The 12132-nt window shown below is 45.1% G+C and overlaps 1 non-coding gene across 1 annotated transcript; it reads left to right on the top strand.

Moving 5' to 3' along the window:
• The first annotated feature begins 2356 nt into the window (after nt 1-2356).
• Nucleotides 2357-2428, top strand: TRNAG-UCC. Its single transcript has one exon. It is a non-coding gene; the product is annotated as a tRNA-Gly (tRNA).
• Nucleotides 2429-12132: the final 9704 nt, after the last annotated feature.

The following is a 12132-nucleotide window of genomic DNA, read 5'->3' as shown; positions in this document are numbered from 1 at the left end:
AGCTAGAGCGCTCCAGCCTCATACCTCTCCTCTTCAGATTAGTGCATAGTGCCAATGACTGGTGCTTCATCCTCCAAATGAACATCTGCAACTTTACTGGGCACCGCATTTTCCATATGCGTTTCTAGGTTGGGTCATCATGCCTCTTCAATTGTCCTGCGACCGAGGAACCCGATTCGGGTGCCCCTGTTTGTACTTGCTTGCATAACTCAACATGGAGCTTATAAGCGCTTTTGACGGAATATTCACCCTTCGTATCAAAGTGCCAGGCAGTAAATTCATCCACCCCCTCCTGAAGCGGAATGTTTAGGATCTGTTTTGTGTCCTCCTCGCAAAAGGTGTCTCAGACAAGCACCTCATCCCATTTTCCAGTGACTGGGCTGATTAGCTCACTGACCATTGTGAGGAGATTGGCCCCCAGTGGTGTGATAACTCTCCGTGACCATGGTCTCAGTATCCAAGGGTTCGACCAGATGTGTACATTGGACCCGTCCCCAATCCTCCATATATATCCCTGCTTCACGAGGTCCAACCCATGGAGAATGCTCCGCCAAGAATATGAGATCCCATCATGGACTTCAGCTTCTAGCACGGTCCTCCCGGGGAAGTATCTCGCCTGCAAGACCTTTGCGCCAAGGCTGTTCGGGTTCTGGAGGAGTCACCACCACTGCCTTGACTACATTGCCATATTGAAGCTATGCTTATCTCTGAACCCCATTCCACCCATTACTTTCGCCGAGTTAGCTTGTCCCAACTTATCCAATGCATCAGGTTTTGCTTGTCCTGCTGACTCCACCAAAACATACACATTAGTGTGTTCAACTCTGCACAGAATGTTTTGGTGAGGTCGAAACATGACATGGCGAAGGCGGGAATAGCTTAAGCCACGGCCTTCACAAGAACTTCTTTGCTTTCTTTTGCTAGGAGCCTTTCGTGCCACCCATGAACTCTCCCACATATGTTGCGCTTGATATAATTGAACGCCCTCTTCCTGGATCGCCCGACATGAACGGGTAGACCGAGGTATTTCTCATTCCAATCATCGTTCTGTATTCCAAGGTGTCCTTAACCGAGTTCCTCTCTGCGTATCCTGTATTTTGACTGAACATTATGGCCGACTTTTCCACATTGATACACTGCCCAGAACAGTCCTCATACAATTGTAAAGCACCATGGAGGGCTGCCGCTTCCTGTTGCTCCGCTTTGATCAATAACATGGAATCGTCCGCAAAGAATAGATGTGATACACAAGGCGCCCTTGGGCAGATTTTGACTCCATGTAGCGTACCATTCCGTTCTGCATCCGCAAGCAACACTGACAGTCCTTCCGCACATATTACAAATAAGTAGGGAGACACCGGATCTCCTTGCCTAAGGCCCCGTGACGGGATGAATTGTTGGGTAAGCTCTCCATTCACTTTGATCTGATATCTCACTGTCTTCACACATTTCATAATTAGCTCAACCCATCTTCTGCTGAAACCTAGCTTACCCATCATTGCCTCCAAAAAGCACCATTCGACCCTATCATAGGCTTTGCTCATGTCTGCTTTGACTGCCGCATACCCAGCCTTCCCGGTCCTCTTATTTAGCAAGTAGTGGGACAACTCGTATGCTATAAGGACATTGTCTGTGATTAGTCTCCCTGGCACAAACGCGCTTTGATTCTCTGAAATAATACCAGGAAGAATTAACTTAAGCCAGTTTGCAATGACTTTTGACACTAGTTTGTATATCACATTGCATAGACTTGTTGGCCGGAGATCCTTGATTCTCTTCGGGTTTTTAACTTTAGGTATGAGCACGACCATTGTATCGTTCCAGCCCTCCGGGATCTCTCCTCCGTTCAGTACAGCTAGCACTTCTTCCACTACTTTGTCCCCCATAAAATGCCAATGCCTCTTAAAGACAATTGCCGGCATCCCATTAGGTCCCGGCACCTTAAGGTCGCCAATATGGTCCAGCGCCGCGTTTTCAAAACCATAGCTAGCGTTTGTCTCGCTGTCGACGTTTTCCATAACAACGCTTTCCGATACAGCGATTCATAAAATCAAAACCACCCGATCCGGAGGTGATTAGAAAATCAGGTTTCGACCGCACGAACCAAAGAAAGAACATATTGCGAAAATTAATTGGAAGCAGCTTGTCCCGTTACAGCAAACCGAATGCGTTACCTAGGTCGAACCAAATGCATTGTTAGTAGACGAGGGCATCAAATAGTTATCAGTTTTTGCTAAGTTTGTCGATGTGCATTCTGTGAGAGCAAGCCCAAAAATGTTAGCGGACTCATGCTAGGTAGTGTGAAAACAGCAGCTTCCTTGATAAATAAACTTTCATCTAAATTAGTGTCACCATTGTGTTTGTAGTCCAACGGTTAGGATAATTGCCTTCCAAGCAATAGACCCGGGTTCGACTCCCGGCAGACGCAAGTTTTTTCTAAAGTGCTGCCACTTGCTTGTTATACATGGAAAGGGTTTTTACCGTACTTAATTGTCCGTGTGTTACAATTTTCTTTGTTTTTACAATCATTGGTTCATGTAGATACGTTCTTTGATACATGCAACCAACCATTACAACTACAGGAACACAAACATCACATCCATCTCCAAAAACATTAACGAGAGGAGTCCAGAACCCACCATCAAAAATTACTCTCTCCGTTCACTAATATAAGATTTTGCATATTTTAATATGGACTACATACAAACTGCAATAGGCGAACAAAATACATTAAAATGTGTTTACATACATCCGACTCAGAAAAACGTTAGAACATCTTGTAATAGTGACATCAGGTCACAGTTCATCATTGTGCTTCAGGTGGATTGCAGCCCTATCCAGCCATTGCAGAACCTGTAAATTAATAACCTCGAACTGCATCAGCAAATATGTATCTTTAAGGAGGGTCCTAAATTTTCATCAGGTCACAGTTCATCATTGTGCTTCAGGTGGATTTCAGCCCTATCCAGCCGTTGCTTAACCTGTAAATTAATAACCTTGAACTGCATCAGCAAATATGTATCTTTAATGCAACATGATGACTGAACCATTAAGAAGATGTACTTGAGGATAATATATGGCGTTGGGGGCGGGAAAATAGGAGGTCAAGTGAGACAACACTTGGGACTAGGAGAAGAGATAAAATCAAAGTGATTATGTTCTCCCTTCTTTGTACACTTCAAAAGAAGTTACAAAAATAAAGTTCATTTTCATGAATAAAGCTGTGGATATGGCGGGACCCATTTCTGTGTGCACCAATGGAGTTTGGCCACTTGACCGGTGCAGACATGCACTTTCCTAGTTTTTGAGTGTTATATGTTCATCACATAATGGAACAATAATAGCACTTCTAGTAACACGACTAAGACATGCCGCATTCAGGCTCGCTTCCGTGTCGCTCGTTTGGGTGACACCGGGGCGCCCCAACCCTAGCCGCCATAGATTGAAACCACTAGAACCATGCTGGCGGCAGCGGCGAAGGCGGCTCCTCAAAGTAACTGGATATCTAGATTGGAATTGATCTGGTCGGGCGCACCTTTATCTTCGGTCAGAGAGGTTTTATGAGGTTGTGGCGCGAAGCTTTGCTATCTCGTCGGTGCGATGGGACATGTCTAAATATAGATTTCCATGCATGGCATGGCAGTGGTGAAGAAAGTCAAGGTGCCTGTGATTGGAGGCTTGTAATGGCGGAGAGGAGTTTTGATTACGATGAAGACTTGTGGCACAGGTTTTTCCTATGTGTCGGGTGTTGAGTACTTGGCAGCAGCAACCTTGGCAAGAGGGGGCGGCAACACCGGTGAAAAGTAATTTTAGTGGTGCTGATCTCGAGTACCGAGCCACGATTTCCAGGCTGAAAACTGAAGGTCTGGCCTTCATTGGTTGTACCTGGCAGCCTTGCTCAAGGCATATTTTTTGGATCTCGGACTTTCTTCAGGGTGAAAACTTAAGATCCTTGATCGGGCGACGACAACGCTTGTGCATTGTTTTCTTCTTGGAGGCGTCACTTATGGAGAACCCCTTTTGCGGTCCAAGTGTTGTCTTTGATAGTGGTTAGGGTGTTGCTTTTGCGAGTGTTTCATCACTTCGGCGGGGTCTTTGTTTTATATTTCTCCTTTTTTTATTTTGTTCTTGGGTGTGTGCATCCTGGATGTCTTTCGACATCTCGTTGGTGCAGAGCCTGAGTGTATCTGATATCTTCGTGATATTAGTATATTCCCCTTTTAAAAAAGAAGATGAGTTTGGACACAATATGCATCCGGACGGACGGAGTAGCTTAAAATAAAGTGCATTGGGACTGCGCTGTGTTAGAATATAGAGTTGTAATCTCAATCTCCTTCCTTCTCTTGTATTCTACCCAAACTCCTTCTGTCATAACCTTGTACGTCAAGCCAGGCTTTGGCCACGCATCAATATAAACTACCACGCGGCTCCCTCGATGGAGTAGGAACGCTTCATATCTTTCATGGTAATCAGAGCCACCTCTTCTCATACATCTAGCCACAATCCAAAACCCTAGAAACCACACATCATCGTCTCCATGGCTTCCTCCGCTGGCGTCTCCCTCAACCTTGGATCACCGCTGTCTGAGAAGCTCGCAAGAGGTAATTTCATCCTCAGGAAGACGCAGGTCCTCCCAGCCCTGCGAGGCGCGCAGGTGACGGGGCTCCTGGACAACACCGATGCCACTCCACCCAAGATGGTGGAGATCACGAAGGCAGACAAGACCACGGCCCTAGAGCCGAATCCCCTATACGGACCCTGGATCGCCAAAGATCAGCAGGTTCTATCATACCTTCTCAATTCCATGTCTCTAGAAATTCTTGCACAAGTTGTTGGGAAAGATTCCACATTTGAGCTCTGGACGACGGTGACAAATCTCTTCGCCTCACAATCTCAGTCTCGGATTACTAATCTGAGAATCGCCATCACCAATACCAAGAAGGGCTCGATGTCAAGCTCGGCGTATATGGCGAAGATGAAAAGTCTTGGGGATGAACTAGCTGCTGCAGGTCGTCCCGTATCTGATCCGGAGATGGTGGACTATATTCTGGCCGGACTGGACCGCGACTACGACCCCGTGGTGGCGGCGATCGGCGCTGTCAAAAACATCATCACAGCCGACGATCTTTTTGCCCAGATTGCTGCCTTTGATCAAAGGATGGAGATGCTAGGCGACTCATCTTCAGGCGGGTTCTATTCATCCGCTAATGCGGTCTACAGAGGCCGTGGCCAGTCCCGTGGCAGATCTCGCGGGCGTGGACGAAGAGGCCGTGGCCGTGGTGATCGTGGTGACCGCGGTGACCGACAGTCGTCTTCCTCCAATGGAGGCGGCGGATTCAGAGGCCGTCCTCGACAGCAACAGCAACAACAGGCTCGTGAGCAACAACATGACTATCCAGAATGTCAGATATGCTACAGACACCATCCAGGAGGTGCACGAGTTTGCTGGTGGCGTTATGAAGAAAACGACCAGGAAGAAAAGCAAGCGCATGCAGCCTCCTATGGCGTGGACACCAACTGGTACGCCGACAGTGTAGCAACAAACCACATCACAGGTGAACTTGACAAGTTGACGATGCGGGAGAAGTACAATGGAGGCGACCAAATTCGCACGGCAAGCGGTTCTGGTATGGATATCACACACATTGGCAGTTCAATTGTTAAAACCCCCGTGAAAAATTTACACTTGACCAATGTCTTGCATGTTCCTCAAACCTCTAAAAATCTTGTTTCCGTTCATCGATTCACTCTTGATAACAATGTTCTTATTGAGTTCTATCCTTATTTTTTCTTGGTTAAGGACTTGAAAACAAGGAGAGTCATTCTTAGAGGACGGTGCGTGGGAGGACTCTACCCACTCATATCATCATCATCATCATCATCTTCATGGTCCAATAAACAAGCAAATATTGTCACCAAGCTATCTACATCAAGGTGGCATAGTCGTTTAGGTCATCCATCTTCAGTCATAGTTAGATATGTTCTTAGCAAAAATAAACTCTCTTATGAACCTAGTAGTGAGTTAGTTTGTGATCCGTGTCAACAAGCAAAAAGTCATCAATTACCTTACCCAATTTCTACTAGTGTGTCTACTGCCCCTTTACAACTTATCTTTTCAGATGTATGGGGGCCAGCTCCTATTTCAGTTGGTAGATTTTCCTATTATGTAAGTTTTATTGATGACTATAGTAAATTTACTTGGATTTATCTGTTGAAAAAGCGATCTGATGTATTCCAAGTTTTCCTCAATTTCCAAAATCTTGTTGAACGCAAACTGAACTCTAAAATCATTGCTATGCAAAGTGACTGGGGTGGTGAGTATGAAAAACTAAATTCTTTCTTTCAAAAGCTTGGCATATCACACCATGTATCTTGTCCTCATGCTCACCAACAAAATGGATCCGCTGAAAGAAAGCACCGTCACATAGTTGATATGGGGCTTGCCTTGTTAGCAAATGCTTCCATGCCGCTTAAATTTTGGGATGAAGCATTCTTAACTGCTACATATCTCATCAACTTGCTTCCAAGTAAAGTTATCAAATTTGAAACACCCATTACACGACTTCTTGGTGTCACACCCAACTATACATCTCTTCGTATTTTTGGTTGTGCCTGTTGGCCCAATCTTAGGCCTTACAACACACGCAAACTCGCTTTCCGCTCAAAACGGTGTGTCTTTTTAGGCTATAGCCCCATGCATAAAGGGGTTAAGTGCCTTGATGTTCCTACTGGTCGGGTGTATATATCCAGAGATGTTGTATTTGATGAGTCTGTGTTTCCCTTTGCATCCCATCATTCTAATGCTGGTGCACTTCTCCGCAAAGAAATTCTTCTTCTTCCTTCACGTCTTCGGTCTTTTGATCATGGGGGAGACAACAATTGTACTAACCAATGTGATGATATTCCTGCTGGTACTAGTCTTTCTCTTATGCCTGTGCAGGTCCCTGGAGAAAACGGTGCTCAAAATGACCAAGATCTCGAAAATATGGCTGGTTTTGATCCTATATTTCATGCTGAGGAAGGAGACGAAGCTGGCATAGATGACGAAGAAGATCTGGCGGCGCCTGCCACCCCTGCACGCGCGCAGATCTCGGATCACGCGACCGCATCCGCCTCGGATCAAGCCCCTGATGGCTCCAGTCCTGGATCCAGGGCGGGCCACTCCCGTGCTGCCGCGTCAACTTCAGGCGGGACCAGCAGCGGGGCCGAATCCCCCTCGCCCCGCGCGCCAGCGTCAGACGGGACCAGCGGCGGGACCAGATCCTCTCCGCATCACGCGCGCCTCCAGTCGTGGTCGGGTGGCGGATCCTCTGCGCCAGTGCCTGCAGGAGGGGCAGCCACACCAGAAGCCACAGGATCCCCTGCGCATATGATGACAAATCAGTCCACTGCATCAGCAGATTCTCCTGGATCTTCTGTGGCAAGTATACCAGCGGTGCAGCGAGAGGTTTCTTCACGTGTTATGACCCGGCTACAGAAAGGTATACGGAATCCTAAAATTAGGAAAGATGGAACTATACCATATGGAATGTTGTGTATTTCAGGAGAACCAACATCGTTAAAGAATGCACTTGATGATCCTAAATGGAAAAAGGCAATGGATGAGGAGTATTCTGCGCTCATGAGGAATAAGACTTGGCATCTTGTACCAAATCAGAGAGGTAAAAATATTATTGATTGCAAATGGGTGTATAGAATTAAGAAGAAGGCAGATGGCTCCATTGACAGATATAAGGCACGTCTAGTTGCAAAGGGCTTTAAGCAACGTTATGGCATTGACTATGAGGACACCTTTAGTCCCGTTGTGAAAGCTGCAACTATCAGACTTGTGTTAGCCATTGCTGTATCCAGAGGATGGAGTTTAAGGCAGCTAGATGTACAGAATGCGTTTCTGCACGGTGTTCTGGAAGAGGAAGTGTTTATGAGACAACCACCTGGGTATGAGAGTAAGAAATTGCCACAGTATGTCTGCAAGCTTGATAAAGCACTCTATGGTCTAAAGCAAGCACCCAGAGCATGGTATTCCAGATTGAGCTCACAGTTAAAATATCTTGGCTTTGTTGCTTCCAAGGCTGACACATCCTTGTTTATTTATAACAAGGCAGGAGTAGTCATTTTTGTGCTTATATATGTTGATGATATCATAGTTGCAAGTTCTTCACAAAATGCTACTAATGCTCTTTTGCATGATTTGAGCTCAGAGTTTGCCTTGAAGGACCTAGGTGATTTGCATTTCTTCTTGGGTATTGAAGTCAAGAAAACTCAAGATGGTATTGTGTTAAATCAGGAAAAATATATTCTTGAGCTTCTGTCTCGCATGGGGATGAAAAATTGCAAGCCAATGTCTACACCTTTATCCTCCTCAGAAAGTCTCTCGGCATATGAGGGTGAGCCACTTCAAGAGGAGGAGAGTACAAGGTATAGGAGTACTGTGGGAGCACTACAATATTTAACTCTCACACGTCCAGATATCTCATTTGCTGTCAACAAGGTTTGTCAATATCTTCATGCACCTACTTCTGCACATTGGTCAGCTGTCAAGAGGATTGTGAGATATGTGAAACATACTATGGGAATAGGACTTCATTTCAAACGGTCTAATTCTTATCTTGTGAGTGCATTCTCTGATGCTGACTGGGCAGGATGTAGTGATGACAGAAGATCAACTGGAGGTTTTGCAGTGTTCTTTGGATCTAATCTTATCTCCTGGAGTGCTAGAAAGCAAGCTACTGTGTCACGCTCAAGTACAGAAGCTGAATACAAGTCTTTGGCTAATGCAACTGCTGAGATCATTTGGGTTGAATCACTCTTGAGGAATTGGGAATCAAGAAGAATCGTATCTCATGTTTATGGTGTGATAATTTGGGAGCAACATATCTGTCTGCAAATCCAGTGTTTCATGCCAGGACAAAGCACATAGAAATTGATTTTCACTTTGTACGAGAAAGGGTTGCGGCAAGGAAACTTGAGATTCGATTTATTCCTTCTAAGGATCAAGTGGCTGACGGTTTTACAAAAGCACTACCAGCAAGACCATTTGAAGAATTCAAGAGTAATCTTAACTTAGGTTAGTTGAGATTAAGGGAGGGTGTTAGAATATAGAGTTGTAATCTCAACCTCCTTCCTTCTCTTGTATTCTACCCAAACTCCTTCTGTCATAACCTTGTACGTCAAGCCAGGCTTTGGCCACGCATCAATATAAACTACCACGCGGCTCCCTCGATGGAGTAGGAACGCTTCATATCTTTCACGCTGCTGGAAATCATTAAGGATCCAAGATTCCATGTATACGTAGTGCCTGCCTTGCTGAATTATATGAGCAAAAATCTGGAGATTAAAGAATCGTATATCTCGTGCGCTTGCAAATCTTTGCATTCCCATTTAAAATATATTCCAGCCCCTTGCTATTTACAAACTTGCAGTCCTTCTCCAACTATTTCTTTGTTTCTTTCTAGGGCTCCAAAACCATTTCTTACCGGAACCTTACGCCCGACCAGAACTGAGTTTGTCAAGCAAGAGATTTGCCAATATGAGATGGAGCAGCCTGGTGCAGGGGACGATGCTATTCTTCATTGGATGCCTTGTCGTGTGTGCACAGTGTAAGTACTACTGTATGCATCATCGCCGTCATTAGCATCTCGCGTTAATTTCTTGTAATTATTTTTTCGGAACATACATAACATATACTCCCTCTGTAAACTAATATAAAAGCGTTTAGATCACTAAAATAGTTTTCTAAACACTTTTATATTAGTTTACGGAGGGAGTACGTCTGAGGTACTGCATATTACTGATGTTAAACATAATATGTAGGTGGTCTCGATAATAAGCACATAGTGGTCAACCAAGATGGTCATGCGGCGAACACAAGTAGCAACGCTACCATCGTCAAGTCGACGTCTGCAGGCGAGAGCAAGGTAACCTAGCAATTTTGCATCCGCCGTTTCTTTTGTCATTTGTCAGATGGGTACCATGGTACGTGCTACTGCTGCCAGCTTAATGGTGACCGGTGTTTTACGAGGCGGAGTCAGTGCCTAGACCACTGCCCTATCTGCAACCCTGAATGCCCACCTTCATTGGGGCCTAAGGGATAGAATTCCATATGCTCGATTAATTTGTTCGTCTGTAATAAAAGGCGCCTTATTTGGTTTGGGCAATTGGGTTCCAACCAAACATTGGAGGGTACCCCGCATGTTTCTGTGGAGATTCAGCAAGGCAGAATTTGATGAAAGGAATCCCCTGTAATTTGTTGTCTTGCATATTAAAAATGATAAAATCCTTTGGCCGTAGTGCTTTGGCATGGTCTACCCTTGACAGCCGCAATCCGGCCTTTAATTTAGGGCAATTCCCAATCAATGGTGCCACGTGCCGTTAATTTCTTCCCTCGCGTCATCATGACAGCCGCAATCCGGCCCTTTGATTATGGTGATTCCCGGCCCGTCAATTGTGTCATGTCTTCCTCGATAATTCTGAGATTAAATGCTCGATCGGTTAATTTCTTCCTCACCCACAAAAAATATATATTTCTTCCACCTCTTTTGTATTTCAATTTTTCGTAATTTTTGAAGGACCCGGACTTTGCAACTTATCCGAACAACTCGGTAGCCGCTTGTTCAACATCGTGCACACGCCCTGCCGCCCGACTATTTTTTTCTCCCGCGGCGACTCTTCATGGACGTTCCACCACATTGCTTGCCACAGCCGCCAGGAGCCCAGGAGCACCCTCTCTGAATCCCACGCTTCGTCACCGGTGCCCACCAATGAGCAGCTCCTCCACCACCTGTCCCTCCCCTCCCTCTTTCCATCTCATACGTCTGTCTCATCTCTCGCTGCAGCTCGAGGATGATCCAACTCAGTCACCATGGATAATGGAGCCGAGCTCGACCCAGACCACCGCCGCGCTGCCGGAGCTTCCCAGCACCGGATCCTACTCTTTCACCGTGGATAATGGATAACTCACTTACAAACATTGTGGTAACTTTTTGACCCGACAAACAAGTTGTTGAAAAACATATCCTAGTTATTTTTGTGTAAAATAGCATGGTAATACAACATAGCTTAATATTTTGACACAGGGAAAAAGTTGTTGAAACCCATCGCCAGGGACTTTTTGTGTAAATAACATGGTAATATTCGCACCATAGATTTGATAACTTGCGTATGAACACCATGCTAACTTTGACCCCGGGGGTAGTTGATTTTTTTAACTGATAAGCCCGATAAATTCTATGTAAATCTCTACTCCTAGTGTCTCAGTACGTAAGTCGTTCGTTCCCACTATCCCATCGATCTCCCCACCAGGCGATCCCTCACCCCACCGATTTTTTTTCCTCCTACCGAAAACCGAGGCCAGTTTTCATTCATGATTCACAAGAACCAAGCCAAACGTTCCATCCCCTTCCATATAAAACAACAAACCTTCCATCTTTCCCTTTCATTTACAACAAAGATCGAATCAAATCATATGGAATCATCCTTCCCTTCCAGTCAGGAGAAGCTTCCATAAACAAAAGTTTAATCAAATATTTTATATGGATACCAGAAATGGCCATCGGGTATTTCCGTGGGGTTGAACCCGACGATATTGAAATCATAGGTCATACCGGTCTGTAGCATGCTGTAGAAGCGAATTGCTTGGTTGTTGTACGCCATCACTTCCATCTTTGTTCCCTAATATTTTTTATGAATCATAACAATAATGAGGAAACAAAACTGTTTATCAAACATGTATTTTAAAAATGTAAGCTATAAAATTGCGGGCTATCAAGTAGTGATGATTAATGACTTACATGCTGATCGAGTAGTATGCACTGAAGGTACAAGTTCCCATGTCATTCTCCTTGATTTGAGCCTTCCACAGGACCCTAGCATGAATGATCCAACAATTTTGATATATATGCTCCATTTGGACACGATGAAAAGTCAAGTTCCTGTGCGTAGAATAAAAAGAACAGACGAGCTAAATTACTGAGCGGTGATGGCAAACAGCTGTACAATGTGATTATTCTATCTTGCCTATTCATCGGAGGGATGATGGGTTGATTGACGATAGGAACCGGCGGCGATGCCATCACCCTCTTAGAGGTGATCGATCCATATGAGTTTACCATGGTCGTGGAGGAGATGGTTGTT

This window comes from Triticum dicoccoides, chromosome 4A, assembly GCF_002162155.2.
Source record: "Triticum dicoccoides isolate Atlit2015 ecotype Zavitan chromosome 4A, WEW_v2.0, whole genome shotgun sequence".
Lineage (NCBI taxonomy): Eukaryota > Viridiplantae > Streptophyta > Magnoliopsida > Poales > Poaceae > Triticum > Triticum dicoccoides.
The sequence above is the reverse complement of the archived record's forward strand: the minus strand, read 5'-3'. Positions and strand labels throughout refer to the sequence as shown.